The following is a 19,219-nucleotide window of genomic DNA, read 5'->3' on the forward strand; positions in this document are numbered from 1 at the left end:
GTGGGAGGGAAGGAGTTGCAAGCGGGTAGAGATATGGGAACATATGTATATGTATAACTGATTCACTTTGTTATAAAGCAGAAACTAACACACCATTGTAAAGCAATTATACTCCAATAAAGACGTTAGGGCTTCCCTGGTGGCGCAGTGGTTGAGAGTCCGCCTGCCGATGCCGGGTACACGGGTTCGTGCCCCAGTCCGGGAGGATCCCACATGCCACAGAGCGGCTGGGCCCGTGTGCCATGGCCGCTGAGCCTGCACGTCCAGAGCCTGTGCTCCGCAACAGGAGAGGCCACAGCAGTGAGAGGCCCGCGTATCTCAAAAAAAAAAAAAAAGAAAGAAAAAGACGTTAAAAAAAAAAAGCAAAGCCCTTTATAACCTGAATACAATGAACAATTTCCCATAGTCACTCCGAGATTTTTTTACCAAGCTACCCACAAGAAGTTTGCCTATATTCTTTCAGTGAATGGAGGTTATACCTAGCCTGTGATACACATAGTGATTTGTTTCCAAATTCCTGTAAATTGTTGAGATAAGCAAAGTGTGCTGATGTCAAAAGAAGGTAAAGATTTTTCAGACCACATTATTTAACAGATATCTCAATAATGAATGTAGTGGATGATTTCTTGCTGTGGGAAAGTAATGCTACACTATATTTACTTATTGAGATGAAGATATACTTGAAGTTTGATGCATTTAGTGTATAGTTTAAGATTCCTGTAATACTGCTATTTTTACAGGTCTCTTAAATCTGCACTAACAGCTTTCTTGGAAAGCTCAATAGGAGTGAAAGCCTTTCAGACTGCATGGAAAAACCTGCATATAGGTTAATGTATGTGTTTTTCACAAGCTACATTAAAGAAATTTTATTCACCATGTTCTTTCAGTATTTGGAACTTGTACCCAAAATTTGGAGGAAGTAGTGAAACGTTTGAGAGACCAGCAAACCTATACTATCCAGAGTTTATTAGAAAGCTATGCTAAGCTCTGTGTTCTAAAAGCATATAAGAGTGATAGACTTTCAGATCACATGCAAGTGATGGTTTGCTATATAAGGAAACGTATGTGTACTTTATAAGTTAGTGAAAGAAGTTTTTATGCAGTGTTCTTTCAGTAAATGGAACTTAACCAAAGTGGCTGAACCAGGTAACGTTTTATTTCACAGACTTGTAACACTAGTGTTGCTATAGGCTACTTTGAGTCTTTCCTCAATACAGGAACATAACTGAGAATATAAGCAAAAGCTTTTTCAACACAGATACAGTGAAGAGTTTCTTATAGACACAAAAAAACATTTACCAAACTATAAGCAAAAAGTTTTATGACTGTTTTTTCAATGAAAAAAGTTATACTCACTGTGGGATAGGTGTCCTGATTTGTTACAAAACTTGAACATCTAGCATTTCTAAATTCCTGTACGTTGAGCTAAGCAAAGTGCTCAAGGTGAAAGGAAGGAAAAATCTTTGAGGTGAAACTGTATAACACGAGTCTGAAAAAATTAATGGGATGATTTGGTTTCTTGCTATGGGAAAGAAATACTATGCACTGGCTTCTCTCATTGAGTGAAAGATATTTGAAGTGTGATGGATGTCTTGTATTGTTTCAGACCTGTAAAACTGCTATTTCTACAGATCTTTTAAAGGTGCACTAAGCTCTCCCTTGGAAAGTCCAATAGGCATGAAAGCCATACAGACAGCATGAAAAACCTGGATTCCCATATAGAAAATGTATTTATATTTTAGAGCTAGATGAAAGTTTTATGCACAGTGTTCTTTCATTATTTGGAATTTAAAGAAAGTGGCTGACTCAGAAAGGGTATTATCTCAAAGACTTGTAACACTAGTGTTCCTATAGGCTGCTGTGAGACTTTCCTCAATACAGGTTCCTAACTGAGATATAAGCAAAGTCCTTTTCAACCTGCATAGAATGAAGAGTTTCCCATAGCCTCAACCAGACCTTGTTATCGAGCCACCCCCAAGAACTTTGCCTCACAGTGCTCTTTCAGTGAAGGGAAGTTATACCTAGGTTGTGATACACATAGTGATTTGTTTCAAAAACTTGTAAATCTAGCCTTGCTTAATTTTGTACAGGTTGTTGAGGAAAGCAAAGTGAAGTTAAAGACTTTCAGATAGCATGCTTCAACATCTCTCATATACTGAATGTAGAGGATGGTTTCTCTCTATGGTGAAGAAATACTATACCCTGTTCTCTCATTGTGAGGATGATATACTTGCAGTGTGACATATGTAGTATTTAGTTTAAACCTGTAATACTGCTAATTCTACAGGTCTTTTATAGGTGCGCTAACATCTCTCTTGGAAAGGCGAATAGAAGTGAAAGTCTTTCAGACTACATGAAAAGGCTTTCTTGCTGTATAATCAGCATATGTATTTTTTGCAAGCTAGGTGAAAAAAATTTTATGCACAGTGTTCTTTCAGTATATGGAACTTGTACCCCGAATTTGGAGTATGTAGTAAAAAGTTTGAAAGACCTGGGCACATACAGTTTCTAAAGTTTATTTTAAAGCTATACTAGGCTTTGTGTTCTAAGGGTGAATAGGAATGAAAGACTTTCAGACTGCATTCAAGTGCTGGTTTCCCATATAAGAAATGTATGTTTATTTTATAAGATAGATGAAAGAAATTTTTTAGCACAGTGTTCTTTCAGTAAATGGAACTTAACCTAAGTGGCTGAATCAGGCAGTGTTTTATTTCACAGACTTGTAACACTAGTGCTTCCACAGTCTACTTTGAGACTTTCCTCAATAAAGGTACCTAACTTAGAATATAAGCAAAGACCTTTTAAACCCAGATACAAGGAAGAGTTTCCCATACAGGTCTTTTAAACAGCCGCATACAAGAAGTTTTCTTGACAGTGTACTTTCAGTGAAGAGAAGTTATACCAACATGTCTCATATAATGAATTTAGTGGATGGTTACTGATATGGGAAAGAAATAGTATGCACAGGGTTCACTCATTGAATGGAAAATATACTTGAGGTGTGATGCATGTAATGTATTGTTTAAGAGACTTGTAAAACTGCTATTTCTATGTGTCTTTTAAAACTGGGCTAAGCTCCCTCTTGGAAAGGAAGAAAAAAGTGAAAGACTCTCAGACTGCATGGAAATGCTTGCTTCCATTATGGCCTTTGAGTATATGGAACTTAACCCTAGTGGCTGAAGCAGGTTGGCTATTACTCCAAAAACTTGTAATACTAGTGTTTCTATAGGTTACTTTGACTCTTACCTCAATAGAGATTCCTAACTTAGAATAGAAGCAAAAACCTTTTGAACCCACATAGAATAAAGGGTTTCCCATAGTCACCACAGGACATATTTACCAAGCAACCCCCAAGAAGTTTTCCTGACAGTGTTCTTTAACTGAAAGTAAGATGTACCTACACTGTGATACATGAAGAGATTTGTTTTAAACACCTGAAAATCTAGCCTTTCTAAATTCCATTGAGCTAAGCAAAGTGTGCTTAAGCAAAACAAGGTAAAGTTTTTCAGAGGGCATGGTTTAACAAGTGTCTCATATCATGAATGGAGATGATGTGTTTTTGCTATGGAAAAGGAATGGTATGCACTGTGTTCTCTCACTGAGCAGAAGATATACCTGACATGTGATGAATGTAGTGTATTTTTTAAGAGATCTATAACACTGCTATTTCTATACTGCACTAAACTCTTTCTTGGAAAGGTTTTCTTCTCATACCTCAGTGAAAGAAGCTTTATGCACAGAGTTCCTTCAGCATATTGAATTTTACCCAAGTGCCTGAAGCAGGTATAACTATAAATGAAGTACAACATAAAAAATATTGAATCAGTATGTTATACACATGAGACAAATATAATATTATAAATCAACAATACTTCAATTTTTAAAATAAATTACTACTTTTAAGTAAAAAATGTGACATAATCATATATTAAGTTTACTTTGCAAATACAAATCAGAAAAATTAAATCTCAGTAGATTGTGTCCTAGGATGGCCTCATGAAAAGATAAAACTTGAGTTTGGTCTTAAAGATGGGATAGGTGTTAAAAATCAGAAAGGATCAGAGCAAACATTTCTGACTGGAAGAAAAACTTACACAAAAGCAAATTGATTTACTTTGAATTCTTACAAGAACATCTAAGACTCCAGATATTTCATTGAAAGCTGCATGAAGTTCTGTGTTCAAAGGCCAAATAAGAGAGAAATCCTTTAAGACTTCATAGAAAGCCTTGTTTGCCATTTAGCAAATGGATGTGTTTCTGATAAGCAAGTGGTCAGGGACATGACCCAGCTGTGGGCAGGATGGGTCTACAAGCTGAGGGATTGTAGTTTTCTTACATCTGTTGTCTGCTCCCTGGTAGGTGAGGCTGGTCTAAAGGCTAGTGCAGGCTTCCTGAAGGGAAGGGTGGGTGTCTGCCCACTGCTAGGTGGAACTGGGCCTTGACTGGTGGGCAGGGCTATGTCAAAGGGCATGTCTAGATGTGGTTGTGGGTTCAGGAAGACTTTAGGCAGCATGTCTGTGGCTGTGTTCCCACCAAGTTAGTTGTTTGGCCTGAGGAGTTCCAGCACTGGTGCCTACAGGCTGTTTGGTGGGGCCAGGTCTTGGAATTAATGAGCCAAGATGGCAGCCACTAGCAGCAGTGTTCACAAGGTAGAATGTTCCCAAATATGGCAGCCACCAGTGTTTATGCCTCCAGGGTGAGCCACTGCGCCCCCACCCCCCAACTCTTCAATAGACTCTCCAAGACCAGCAGGTAGGCCTGCTCAGGCTCATCAAGTTACTGCTTTTGCCCTGGGTCTCAGTGCACATGAGATTTTGTCTATGCCCTTTAAGGGTGAATTTTCTATTTCCCCCAGGGGATCCCCAAATTAAGCCCTGCTGTCCTTCAAAGCTAAATTCTCTGGGGGTTCATCTTCTCAGTTCAGGACCTCTGGGTTGGAGAACCCAACATGGGGCTCAGAACTCTCACTCCTTTGGGAGAACCTCAGCAATATAATTATTCTCCAGTTTGTGGGTCACCCACCGGGGAGTAAGGGATTTGATTATAATATAATTACGACTCTCTTACTCATTGTGGTTCCTTCTTTATGTCTTCAGTTGTAGTAGATATTTTCTTGTAGGTTCCAATCTTTTTCATTGATGGTTGTTCTGTAGGTAGTTATGATTTTGGTGTGCTTATGAGAGGAGGTAAGCTCAGGGTCTTTCTACTCCACCACCTTGGCTGGTCTCCTCAAATTAATGTTTCTAAAAACTGCAAAGATTATGCACTCATCAGTGTACTCTAGTGCATATAAGGGAAACATTTGCATCTGCATATTGAGAATTGTTTCCCATATCAGCAATAAAGATGTATGGAAAAAGCTACAGCATAGAGATGAGCTCAAGATGGTGGAGTAGAAGGACATGCACTCACCCCTTCTTATAAGAACACTGGAATCACAACTAACTGCTGAAAAACCAATGACAAAAAAAATGCTGGAACCTACCAAGAAAGATACCCTACATCCAACGATGAAGAAGAAGCCACAATGAGATGGTAGGAAGGGCACAAGTGTGACAAAATCAAACCCCATAGCCATCAGATGGGCAATCCACAAACTAGAAAACAATCAATCATACCATAGAAGTTCTCACACTGGAGGGAAAGTTCTGAACCCCACCTCAGGCTTCCCAGCCTGGGGGTCTAGCAACAAGAGGAGGAGTCCCCAGAGAACCTGGCTTTGAAGGCCAGCAGGATTTGACTGCAGTCCTTCCAAATGACTGGGGGAAACAAAACTCCACTCTTAGAGGGCACACACAGATTCTTTTGCACACCAGGACCCAGGGGAAAAAAGCAGTGACCCCATAAGAGACAGGGCCAGACTTACCTGCTAGTATTGGAGGGTGTCCTGCAGAGGTGGGGGGGGGTAGCTGTGGCTCACTGCAGGGACAAAGACACGGGCAGCAGCAGTTCTGGGAAGTACTCATTTGTGTGAGCCCTTGAGGAGGCCACCACCAGCCCCACCAAGCAGCCTGTAGGCTCCAGAGCTGGATTGCCTCAGGCCAAACAACCAACAGGAAAGGAACACAGCCTCACCCATCAGAAGAGAAGTGGATTAAAGTTTTACTGAGCACAGCCCTGCCCACCAGAGGGACAAGACCCACCTCTACCCATCACTGATCCCTTGCACAAGGGGACTCTTAGATAGACTCATCCACCAGAGGCCAGACAGCAGAAGCAAGAAAAACTACAATCCTGCAGCTTGAAGAACAGAAACCACAATCACAGAAAGTTAGACAAAATGAAATGGCAGAGGATTATGTCCCAGATGAAGGAACAAGATAAAACCCCAGAAAAACAACTAAGTGAAATGGAGATAGGAGACCTTCTAGAAAAATAATTCAGAATAATGATAGTGAAGATGATCCAGGATCTCAGAAAAAGAGTGGAGGCAAGGTTCAAGAAGATGCAAGAAATGTTTAACAAAGACCTAGAAGAACTAAAGAACAAATAAATACAGATAAACAATACAGTAACTGAAATGAAAAATACACTAGAAGAAATCAATAGCAGAATAACTGAGGCAGAAGAATGGATAAGTGGCCTAGAAGGCAGAATGGTGGAAATCACTGCCATGGAACAGAATAAAGAAAAAAGAATGAAAAGAAATGAAGATGGTCTAAGAGACCTCTGGGACAACATTAAATGCACCAACATTCGCATTATAGGAGTCTCAGAAGGAGAAGAGGGAGAGAAACGACCTGAGAAAACATATGAAGAGGTAATGGTGGAAAACTTCCCTAACATGGTAAAGAAAACAATCACCCAAGTCCAGGAAGCACAGAGTCCCAGGCAAGATAAACCCAAAAAGGAACATGCCAAGACAAATGGTAATCAAATTGACAAGAATTAAAGACAAAGAAAAAATATTAAAAGCAACAAGGGGAAAATAACAAATAGCATACAAGGGAACTCCCGTAAGGTTATCAGCTGATTTCTAGCAGAAACTGCAGCCAGAAGGGATTGACACAATATATTTAAAGTGATGAAAGGGAAGAACCTACAACCAAGAATGCTCTATCCAGCAAGGCGTCATTCAGGTTTGATGGAGAAATCAAAAGCTTTACAGATAAGCAAAAGCTAAAAGAATTCAGCACCACCAGATCAGCATTTCAACAAATGCTAAAGAAACTTCTCTAGGCGGGAAAGAGACCAGCAGCTCAAAACAACTTTGTACACATATAGACTGCCATACCTAAACCTCATGAGAACAGCAAACCCAAAAACTACAATGGATACACACAAATAAAAGAAAAAAACAACCCAAACACACCACTAAAAATGGTCTTCAAACCACAAGAGGAGAGAACAACAGAGGAAGGGAAGAAAAAAGACCTACAAAAACAAATCCAAATCAATTAAGAAAATGGCAATAGGAACATGCATATTGATAATTACCTTAAATGTAAATGGATTAAATGATCCAACTGAAAGACATAGACTGGCTGAATGGATACAAAAACAAGACCTGTATATATGCTGTCTACAGGAGACCCACTTCAGACCTAGGGCCACATACAGACAGAAGGTTAGGGGATGGAAGAAGGTATTCCATGCAAATGGAGATCAAAATAAAGCTGGAGTAGGAATTCTGCAAATCAATCAGTATGAGACACCACATTAACAAACTGGAGAATAGAAACCATATGATCATCTCAATAGATGCAGAAAAAGCTTCTGACAAAATTCAACACTGATTTATGATAAAAAAAAAAACCTTCCAAAAAGTGGGCAGAGAGGGAACCTTCCTCAACATAATAAAGGCCATATACAACAAACGTGAGAGTCCATGGTGAAAAGCTGAAAGCATTTCCTTTAAGATGAGGAAAAAGACATGTATGTCCACTCTATCTACTTTTATTCAACATATTTTTGGAAGTCTTAGCTATGGCAATCAGAGAAGGAAAAGAAATAAATGAAATCCAAATTAGAAAATAGGAAGTAAAACTGTCAGTGTTTGCACATGACATGATACTATACATAGAAAATCCTAAAGATGCTACCAGAAAACTACTGGAGCTCATCAAAGAATTTGGTAAAGTTGCAGGGTACAAAATTAATACACAGAAATCTATACACTAACAATGAAAGATCTGAAAGAGAAATTCAAGAAACTATCCCATTTACCATCACATCAAAAAGAATAAAATATCTAGGAATAAACCTACCTAAGTAGACAAAAGACCTGCACTCCAAAAGCTATAAGACACTGATGAAAGAACTCGAAGATGACACAAACAGATGGAAAGATATACCATGTTCTTGGATTGGAAGAATCAGTATTGTCAAAATAACCATACTCCCCAGGGCAATCTACAGATTTAATGCAATCCCTATCAAATTACCAGTGGCATTTTTCATAAAACTAGAGAAAAATACTTACAATTTGTATGGAGACACAAAAGACTCCGAATAGCCAAAGAAAGCTTGAGAAAGAAAAATGGAACTGGAGGAGCCAAGCTCCCTGACTTCAGACTATACTACAAAGCTATATTAATCAAAACAGTATGATACTGGCACAAAAATAGAAATACGGATCAATGGAACAAGATAGAAAGCCCAGAAATAAACCTGTGCACCTATGGTCAATTAATCTATGACAAAGGAGGCAAGAATAAATAAATGGTGCTGGGAAAACTGGACAGCTACATGTAAAAAAAATGAAATTAGAAAACTCTTTAAGACCATACACAAAAGTAAGCTCAAAATGGATGAAAGACCTAAATGTGAGACTGGACACTATAAGACTCTTAGAGGAAAACATAGGAAAAACACTCTCTGACATAAATCACAGCAATATCTTTTTTTATCTGTATGCCAGACTAATGGAAATTAAAATGAAAATAAACAAATGGGACCTAATTAAACTCAAAAGCTTTTGCACAGCAAACAAACCATAACCAAAATGAAAAAACAACCCACACAATGGGAGAAAATATTTGGAAATGATGTGACTGACAGGGATTAGTTTACAAAATTTACAAACAGTTCATGTGACTTTATATCATCAAAACAAAAAACCTAATCAAAAGATGGGCAAAAGACCTAAATAGACATTTCTCCAAAGAAGACATACAGATGGCCAACAAAATTATGAAAAGATGTTCAACATCACTAATTATTAGAGAAATGTAAATCAAAACTATGGTGAGATATCACCTTATACTAGTCAAAATGGCTATCATCAAAAAGTCCACAAACAATAAATGCTGGAGAGAGTGTGGAGAGAAGCGAACCCTCCTACGCTCTTGGTGGGACTGTAAATTGGTACAGCCACTAAGGAGAATAATATGGAATTTCCTTAAAAAACTAAAAATAGAGCTACCATATGATCCTGCAATCCCACTCCTGGGCATATATCTGGATAAAAACATGGTCCGAAAGGATAAATGCACCCCAGTGTTCATTGCAGCACTATTTACAATAGCAAAGACATGGAAGCCACCTAAATGTCCATCAACAGAGGAATGGATAAAGAAGATGTGGTACATGTACACAATGGAATATTACTCAGCCATTTAAAAAAGTGAAATAATACCATTTTCAGCAACATGGATGGACCTAGAGATTGTCATACTGAGTGAAGTAAGTCAGACTGAGAAAGAGAAATATTGTATGATATCAGTTATATGCAGAATCTAGAAAGAAATGATCCAAACGAACTTTTTTACAAAACAGAAACAGACTCACAGACTTAGAGAATGAACTTATGTTTACCATGGGGGAAGGGTGGAGAGAAAGGATAGTTAGGATTTTGAGATTGAGATGTACACACTTCTATATTTAAAATGGATAACCAACAATGACCTACTGTATACCTACTGTATAGCACAGGGAATTCTGCTCAATATTATGTAACAACCTAAATGGGAATAGAATTTGAAAAAGAGTAGATAAATGCATACGTATAATTGAATCACTTTGCTGTACATCTGAAACTAACACAACATTGTTAATCAACTCTACTCCAATATAAAATAAAAAGTTTAAAAATCTTAATAAATAAAACAATTTTAAAAAGCCACATCATAGCTCTGTATCGCATGTGTCCTCTTCCTGAATTGAACTTCTACTGAGGATTTCATATTTTTATTTATTTTTCTAAACTGGCCTTGGAAGCTGCCCTCAGCTCAGACTTTTGTCAATGAATGTGAGGGAAAGCTTTCTTGACCCACATACAGTGAAGCAATACCCATACTATCAACCTCAATGTGTTTAACTGCTACATATAAGATGATTTCAGACAGTGTTCTCTCAATGAAAGGAATATGTCCTCAGTAATTCATGCCTCTATTGTGCTATTAACAGTTTGGCCAAAATAAGATCCCACAAGATATAAGGGCGATGCACACCTAACAGTGTTACAGTAGTGCATATAAGAGAACACTTTGCATCTGCTTGTGGAGATGTCTTCCTTTATTAGCAATATAGATGCTTGTAAGGAGCTCATGGTCCTATTGCTTGGCATTGTGTTCTTTACCTGAATTGACTTTGTACCCATAAATTTATGCTTATAGTGAGTTGCTCCTAAAAACTATTATGATGATGATTTATCACAGTATTATAGCAGTGCCCACAAGAGAAACCTTTGTGTCTACATGCAAAGACTTTTTTAATACTAATAGTATATGTTTGTAAGATGCTGTTTGATAGTATTACTTGGCACAGTGTTCTTTTTTTGAATTTAACTTATACTCATTAATTCATAATCGTAGTGAGTTATTTAATTGGCTTGTTAAACCTGTGATTCTCTATCTATTAGAAAGCTGTGTTTAGTTAAAGTAAACTTCTATCAGTGATTGGCCAGAGGGGAAGATGGCGAGGCCGGAGGGGAAGATGGCAGAAGAGTAAGAGGCAGAGATCACCTTCCTCCCCACAGATACACCAGAAATACATCTACACATGGAACAACTCCTACAGAACACCTACTGAATGCCGGCAGAAGACCTCAGACCTCCCAAAAGGCAAGAAACTCCCCATGTACCTGGGTAGGGCAAAAGAAAAAAAGAAAAAACAGAGACAAAAGAATAGGGACAGGACCTGCACCAGTGGGAGGGAGCTGTGAAGGAGGAAAGGTTTCCACACACTAGGAAGCCCGTTCGCGGGTGGAGACTGTGGGTGGAGGAGGTGGGATCTTCGGAGCCACGGAGGAGAGCACAGCAACAGGGGTGCGGAGGGCAAAGCGGGGAGATTCCCGCACAGAGAATAGGTGCCAACCGGCACTCACCAGCCCGAGAGGCTTGTCTGCTCACCTACGGGGGCGGGCGGGGCTGCGAGCTGAGGCTCGGGCTTTGGTTGGAGCGCAGGGAAAGGACTGGGGTTGGCTGAGTGAACACAGCCTGAAGGGGTTAGTGCACCACGGCTAGCCGGGAGGGAGTCCGGGAAAAGATCTGGAGCTGCCGAAGAGGCAAGAGGCTTTTTCTTCCCTCTTTGTTTCCTGGTGCGTGAGGAGAGGGGATTAAGAGCGCTGCTTAAAGGAATTCCAGAGACGGGCATGACCACGGTTAAAAGCGTGGACCCCAGAGACTGGCGGGAGACGCTAAGGCTGCTGTTGCCACCACCAAGGGGCCTGTGTGCAAGCACAGGTCACTATCCATGCCCCCCTTCCGGGGAGGCTGTGCAGCCCGCCACTGCCAGGTTCCCGGGATCCAGGGACAACTTCTCTGGGAGAACGCATGGTGGACCTCAGGCTGGTGCAACATCACGCTGGCCTCTGCCACCACGGGCTTGCCCCTCACTCCACACCCCTCCCATCCCCGGCCTGAGTGAGCCAGAGCCCCCGAATCAGCGGCTACTTTAACCCCGTCCTGTCTGAGCAAAAAACAGACGCCCTCCAGCGACCCACACGCAGAGGTGGTGCCAAATCCAAAGCTGAGCCCCTGGGAGCTGTGAGAACAAAGAAGAGAAAGGGAAATCTCTCCCAGCAGCCTCAAAAGCAGTGGATTAATGCTCCACAATCAACTTGATGTACCCTGCCTCTGTGGAAGACATGAATAGACAACAAATCATCTCAAATTGAGGATGTGGACTTTGAGAGCAAGATTTATTACTTTTTCCCCTTTTACTCTTTTTGTGAGTGTGTATGTATATGCTTCTGTGTGAGATTTTGTCTGTATAGCTTGGCTTTCACCATTTGTCCTAGGGTTCTATCCTTCCGGTTTTTTGTTTTGTTTTTTTTTAATTAAAAAAATTTTTTTTTCTTAATAATTAATTTTAATAACTTTATTTTACTTTATCTTCTTTCTATTTCTTTCTTCCTTTCTTTCTTTTTTTCTTTCTTTCTTTCTTTTTTCTTTCTTTCTTTCTTTCTTTCATTCTTTCTTTCTTCATTCCTTCCTTCCTTCCTTTCCTCCTTTCTTTCTTTCTTTCTTTCTTTCTTTCTTTCTTTCTTTCTTTCTTTCTTTCCTTCTTTCTTTCTTTCTTTCTTTCTTCCTACTTCTACTAATTCATTCTCTCTACTTTTTCTCCCTTTTATTCTGAGCCGTGTGAATGAAAGGCTCTTGGTGCTGCAGCCAGGAGTCAGTGCTGTGCCTCTGAGATAGGAGAACCAACTTCAGGACACTGGTCAACAAGAGACCTCCCAGCTCCACATAATATCAAATGGTGAAAATCTTCCAGAGATCTCCATCTCAACCCAAGCACCCAGCTTCACTCAACGACCAGCAAGCTACAGTGCTGGACAACCTATGCCAAACAACTAGCAAAACAGGAACACAACCCCACCCATTAGCAGAGAGGCTGCCTAAAATCATAATAAGTCCACAAACAGCCCAAAACAAACTACTAGACGTGGAACTGCCCACCAGAGAGACAAGATCCAGCCTCAAACACCAGAACACAGGCACTGGTCGCCTTCACCAGGAAGCCTACACAACCCACTGAACCAACCTTAGCCACTGGGGACAGACACCAAAAACAAGAGGAACTATGAACCTGCAGCCTGCAAAAAGGAGACCCCAAACACAGTAAGATAAGCAAAACGAGAAAACAGAAAAACACACAGCAGATGAAAGAACAAGATAAAAATGCACCAGACCTAACAAATGAAGAGGAAATAGGCAGTCTACCTGAAAAAGAATTCAGAATAACGATAGTAAAGATGATCCAAAATCTTGGAACTAGAATAGACAAAATGCAAGAAACATTTAACAAGGACCTAGAAGAAATAAAGATGAAAAACACCATGATGAACACAATAAATGAAATGAAAAATACTCTAGATGGGATCAATAGCAGAATAACTGAGGCAGAAGAACGGGTAAGTGACCTGGAAGATAAAATAGTGGAAATAACTACTGCAGAGCAGAATAAAGAAAAAAGAATGAAAAGAGCTGAGGACAGTCTCAGAGACCTCTGGGACAACATTAAACGCACCAACATTCGAATTATAGGGGTTCCAGAAGAAGAAGAGCAAAAGAAAGGGACTGAGAAAATATTTGAAGAGATTATAGTTGAAAACTTCCCTAATATGGGAAAGGAAATCGTTAATCAAGTCCAGGAAGCACAGAGAGTCCCATACAGGATAAATCCAAGGAGAAATATGCAAAGAAACATATTAATCAAACTGCCAAAATTTAAATACAAAGAAAGCATATTAAAAGCAGCAAGGGAAAAGCAACAAATAACACACAAGGGAAGCCCCATAAGGTTAACAGCTGATCTCTCAGCAGAAACCCTGCAAGCCAGAAGGGACTGGCAGGACATACTGAAAGTGTTGAAGGAGAAAAACCTGCAACCAAGATTACTCTACCCAGCAAGGATCTCATTCAGATTTCATGGAGAAATTAAAACCTTTACAGACAAGCAAAAGCTGAGAGAGTTCAGCACCACCAAACCACCTTTACAACAAATCCTAAAGGACCTTCTCTAGGCAAGAAACACAAGAGAAGGAGAGGACCTACAATAATGAACCCAAAACAATTTAGAAAATGGGAATAGGAACATACATACCTTACCTTAAATGTAAATGGATTAAATGCTCCCAACAAAAGACACAGACCGGCTGAATGGATACAAAAACAAGACCCATATATATGCTGTCTACAAGAGACCCACTTCAGACCTAGAGATACATACAGACTGCAAGTGAGGGGATGGAAAAAGATATTTCATGCAAATGGAAATTAAAAGAAAGCTGGAGTAGCAATTCTCATATCAGACAAAACAGACTTTAAAATAAAGACTATTAGAAGAGACAAAGAAGGACACTACATAATGATTAAGGGATCGATCCAAGAAGAAGATATAACAATTGTAAATATTTATGCACCCAACATAGGAGCACCTCAATACATAAGGCAAAAACTAGCAGCCATAAAAGGGGAAATCGACAGTAACACATTCATAGTAGGGGACTTCAACACCCCACTTTCACCAATGGACAGATCATCCAAAATGAAAATAAATAAGGAAACACAAGCTTTAAATGATACATTAAACAGGATGGACTTAATTGATATTTATAGGACACTCCATCCAAAAACAACAGAATACACATTTTTCTCAAGTGCTCATGGAACATTCTCCAGGATAGATCATATCTTGGGTCACAAATCAAGCCTTGGTAAATTTAAGAAAATTGAAATTGTATCAAGTATCTTTTCCGACCACAACGCCATGAGACTAGATATTCAATTACAGAAAAGATCTGTAAAAAATACAAACACATGGAGGCTAAAGAATACACTACTTAATAACGAAGTGATCACTGAAGAAATAAAAGAGGAAATTTAAAAATACCTAGAAACAAATGACAATGGAGACATGACGACCCAAAACCTATGGGATGCAGCAGAAGCAGTTCTAAGAGGGAAGTTTATAACAATACAAGCCTACCTTAAGAAACAGGAAACATCTAAAATAAACAACCTAACCTTGCAGCTAAAGCAATTAGAGAAAGAAGAACAAAAAAAACCAAACAAACCCAAAGTTAGCAGAAGGAAAGAAATCATAAAGATCAGATCAGAAATAAATGAAAAAGAAATGAAGGAAAAAATAGCAAAGATCAATAAAACTAAAAGCTGGTTCTTTGAGAAGATAAACAAAATTGATAAACCATTAGCCAGACTCATCAAGAAAAAAAGGGAGAAGACTGAAATCAATAGAATTAGTAATGAAAAAGGAGAAGTAACAACTGACACTGCAGAAATAAAAAAGATCATGAGAGATTACTACAAGCACCTCTATGTCAATAAAATGGACAATCTGGAAGAAATGGACAAATTCTTTGAAATGCACAACTGCCAAGACTGAGTCAGAAAAAAATAGAAAATATGAACAGACCAATCACAAGCACTGAAATTGAAACTGTGATTAAAAATCTTCCAACAAACAAAAGTCCAGGACCATATGGCTTCACAGGCGAATTCTATCAAACATTTAGAGAAGAGCTAACACCTATCCTTCTCTTCCAAAATATAGCAGAGGAAGGAACACTCCCAAATTCCTTCTACGAGGCCACCATCACCTTAATACCAAAACCAGACAAGGATGTCACAAAGAAAGAAAACTACAGGCCGATATCACTGATGAACATAGATGCAAAAATCCTCAACAAAATACTAGCAAACAGAATGCAACAGCACATTAAAAGGATCATACAGCATGATCAAGTGGGGTTTATGGCAGGAATGCAAGGATTCTTCAATATACGCAAATCTATCAATGTGATAAACCATATTAACAAATTGAAGGAGAAAAACCATATGATCATCTCAATAGATGCAGAGAAAGCTTTTGACAAAATTCAACACCCATTTATGATAAAAACCCTGCAGAAAGTAGGTGTAGAGGGAACTTTCCTCAATATAATAAAGGCCGTATATGACAAGCCCACAGCCAACATCATCCTCAATGGCGAAAAACTGAAAGCATTTCCACTAAGGTCAGGAACAAGACAAGGTTGCCCACTCTCACCACTTTTATTCAACATAGTTTTGGAAGTTTTAACCACAGCAATCAGAGAAGAAAAGGAAATAAACGGAATCCAAATCAGAAAATAAGAAGTAAAGCTGTCACTGTTTGCAGATGACATGATACTATTCACAGGGAATCTTAAAGTTGCTACCAGAAAACTACTAGAGCTAATCAATGAATTTTGTAAAGTAGCAGGATACAAAATTAATGCACAGAAATATCTGGCATTCCTATACACTAATGATGAAAAATCTGAAAGTGAAATCAAGAAAACACTCCCATTTACCATTGCAACAAAAAGAATAAAATATCTAGGAATAAACCTACCTAAGGAGACAACAGACCTGTATGCAGAAAATTATAAGATACCGATGAAAGAAATTAAAGATGATACAAATAGATGGAGAGATATACCATGTTCTTGGATTGGAAGAGTCAACATTGTGAAAATGACTCTACTACCTAAAGCAATCTACAGATTCTATGCAATCCCTATCAAACTACCACTGCCAATTTTCACAGAACTAGAACAAAACATTTCACAATTTGTATGGAAACACAAAAGACCCCGAATAGCGAAAGCAATCTTGAGAACGAAAAATGGAGCTGGATGAATCAGGCTCCCTGAATTCAGACTATACTACAAAGCTACAGTAATCAAGACAGTATGGTACTGGCACAAAAACAGAAAGATCAATGGAACAGGATAGAAAGCCAGAGATAAATCCACGCACATATGTTCACCTTATCTTTGATAAAGGAGGCAAGAATGTACAGTGGAGAAAGGACAGCCTCTTCAATAAGTCGTGGTGGGAAAACTGGACAGGTACTTGTAAAAGTATGAGATTAGATCACTCCCTAACACCATACACAAAATAAGCTGAAAATGGATTAAAGACCTAAATGTAAGGCCAGACACTATCAAACTCTTAGAGGAAAACATACGCAGAACACTCTATGACATAAATCACAGCAAGATCCTTTGTGACCCACCTCCTAGAGAAATGGAAATAAAAACAAAAATAAACAAATAGGACCTAATGAAACTTCAAAGATTTTGCACAGCAAAGGAAACCATAAACAAGACCAAAAGACAACCCTCAGAATGGGAGAAAATATTTGCAAATGAAGCAACTGACAAATGTATATTTTCCAAAATTTTCAAGCAGCTCATGCAGCGCAATAACAAAAAAACAAACAACCCAATCCCAAAATGGGGAGAACACCTAAATAGACATTTCTCCAAAGAAGATATACAGACTTCCAACAAACACATGAAAGAATGCTCAACATCATTAATCATTAGAGAAATGCAAGTCAAAAGTACAATGAGATATCATCTCACACCAGTCAGAATGGCCGTCATCAAAAAATTTAGAAATAATAAATGCTGGGGAGTGTGTGGAGAAAAGGGAACACTCTTGCACTGCTGGTGGGAATGTGAATTGGTACAGCTACTATGGAGAATAGTATGGAGGTTCCTTAGAAAACTACAAATAGAACTACCATATGACCCAGCGATCCCACTACTGGGCATATACCCTGAGAAAACGATAATTCAAAAAGAGTCATGTACCAAAATGTTCATTGCAGCTCTATTTACAACAGCCTGGAGATGGAAACAACCTAAGTGCCCATCATCGGATGAATGGATAAAGAAGATGTGGCACATATATACAATGAAATATTACTCAGCCATAAAAAGAAACCAAATTGAGCTATTTGTAATGAGGTGGATAGACATAGAGTCTGTCATATAGATCGAAGTAAGTCAGAAATAGAAAGACAAATACTGTATGCTAACACATATATATGGAATTTAAGAAAAAATATGTCATGAAGAACCTAGGGGTAAGACAGGAATGAAGTCACAGACCTACTGGAGACTGGACTTGAGGATTTGGGGAGGGGTAAGTTTGAGCTGTGATAAAGCGAGAGAGAGGCATGGACATATATACACTACCAAACATAAGGTAGATAGCTAGTGGGAAGCAGCCGCATAGCACAGGGATATCAGCTCGGTGCTTTGTGACAGCCTGGAGTGGTGGGATAGGGAGAGTGGGAGGGAGGGGGATGCAAGAGGGAATAGATATGGGAACATATGTATATGTATAACTGATTCACTTTGTTATAAAGCAGAAACTAGCACACCATTGTAAAGCAATTATACCCCAATAAAGATGTTAAAAAAAAAACAAGAGAAACTTCTCTCAGTGATTATAAGGGAACCCAACCCGCATACAGTGTAACATTTTCCATACTATCAATATCAATGTTTTTAACAAGTTAGTTACCAGACTGTTTTGGGACACTGTTATTTTAGTGAATGGAACAGATTCCCAGTACGTTATGCTTGTGCTGCATTGCTTATCAGTAATGTAAATCTATTCTTTCTAAAAACTACTGTGAACATATATTCATCACAGTTTTCTTGCAGTGTATATTAAGTGAAACCTTTAAGTATGCATGTGGAGAGTTTTTTCCTACATTAGCAATAATTTTGTTTGTAAGAAGCTATAGTTTCTTCAGTAATATTAATAGGCACAGTGGGTTTTTTCCCTGAGTTAAACTTATACCCAGAAATTCATGCTTGCAGTGCATTGTCTAACAGGCCTGTTAAAGTAGTTATTCTACTAGCTATTTGGAAGCTGCACTCAGCTCTGACCTCAATCAGTGAATGTAAGGGAAAGCTTTTTCAATCCAGTTACAGTGAAGCATTTCTCATTCTAACAATATCAATGTTTACAACAAGCTAATTACAAAACATTTTCAGGACAGTATTATTTCCATGAATGCAACATATTCTGAATATGTCATGCTTATATTCATTTGTTTAACAGTCCTTTAATATGAGTGTTTCTACAAGCTACTATGTCAATGAATTTTTCCTGTGTTCTTCCAGTGCATATTAAGTGAAACTTTTATTTCTTCATGTGGAGACTTTTTTTTTATATTAGCAATATAAATGTCTGTAAGATGCTATATGATAGATATAATTGGCACAGTGGTCTCTTCCTGAATGGAAGTTAAACCCTGAATTTGATGCTTGTAGTAACTTTTTAAAAACATTATCAATGTCAATGTTCATATCAAGCTACATATAAGATGGTTTAGGTACAGTTTTATTTCAATGAATGGAACTTATTCCCAGTATGACCCTCTTGTATAGCATTGTTTAACTGTCCTGTAACACATTTCTAAAAGCAACTATGATGATGCATCATCACATAGTTCTAGCAGTGCATATAAGTGAAATGTTTTCATA

This window comes from Lipotes vexillifer, unplaced genomic scaffold, assembly GCF_000442215.2.
Source record: "Lipotes vexillifer unplaced genomic scaffold, Lipotes_vexillifer_v1.1 scaffold1581, whole genome shotgun sequence".
NCBI classification, from domain to species: domain Eukaryota; kingdom Metazoa; phylum Chordata; class Mammalia; order Artiodactyla; family Lipotidae; genus Lipotes; species Lipotes vexillifer.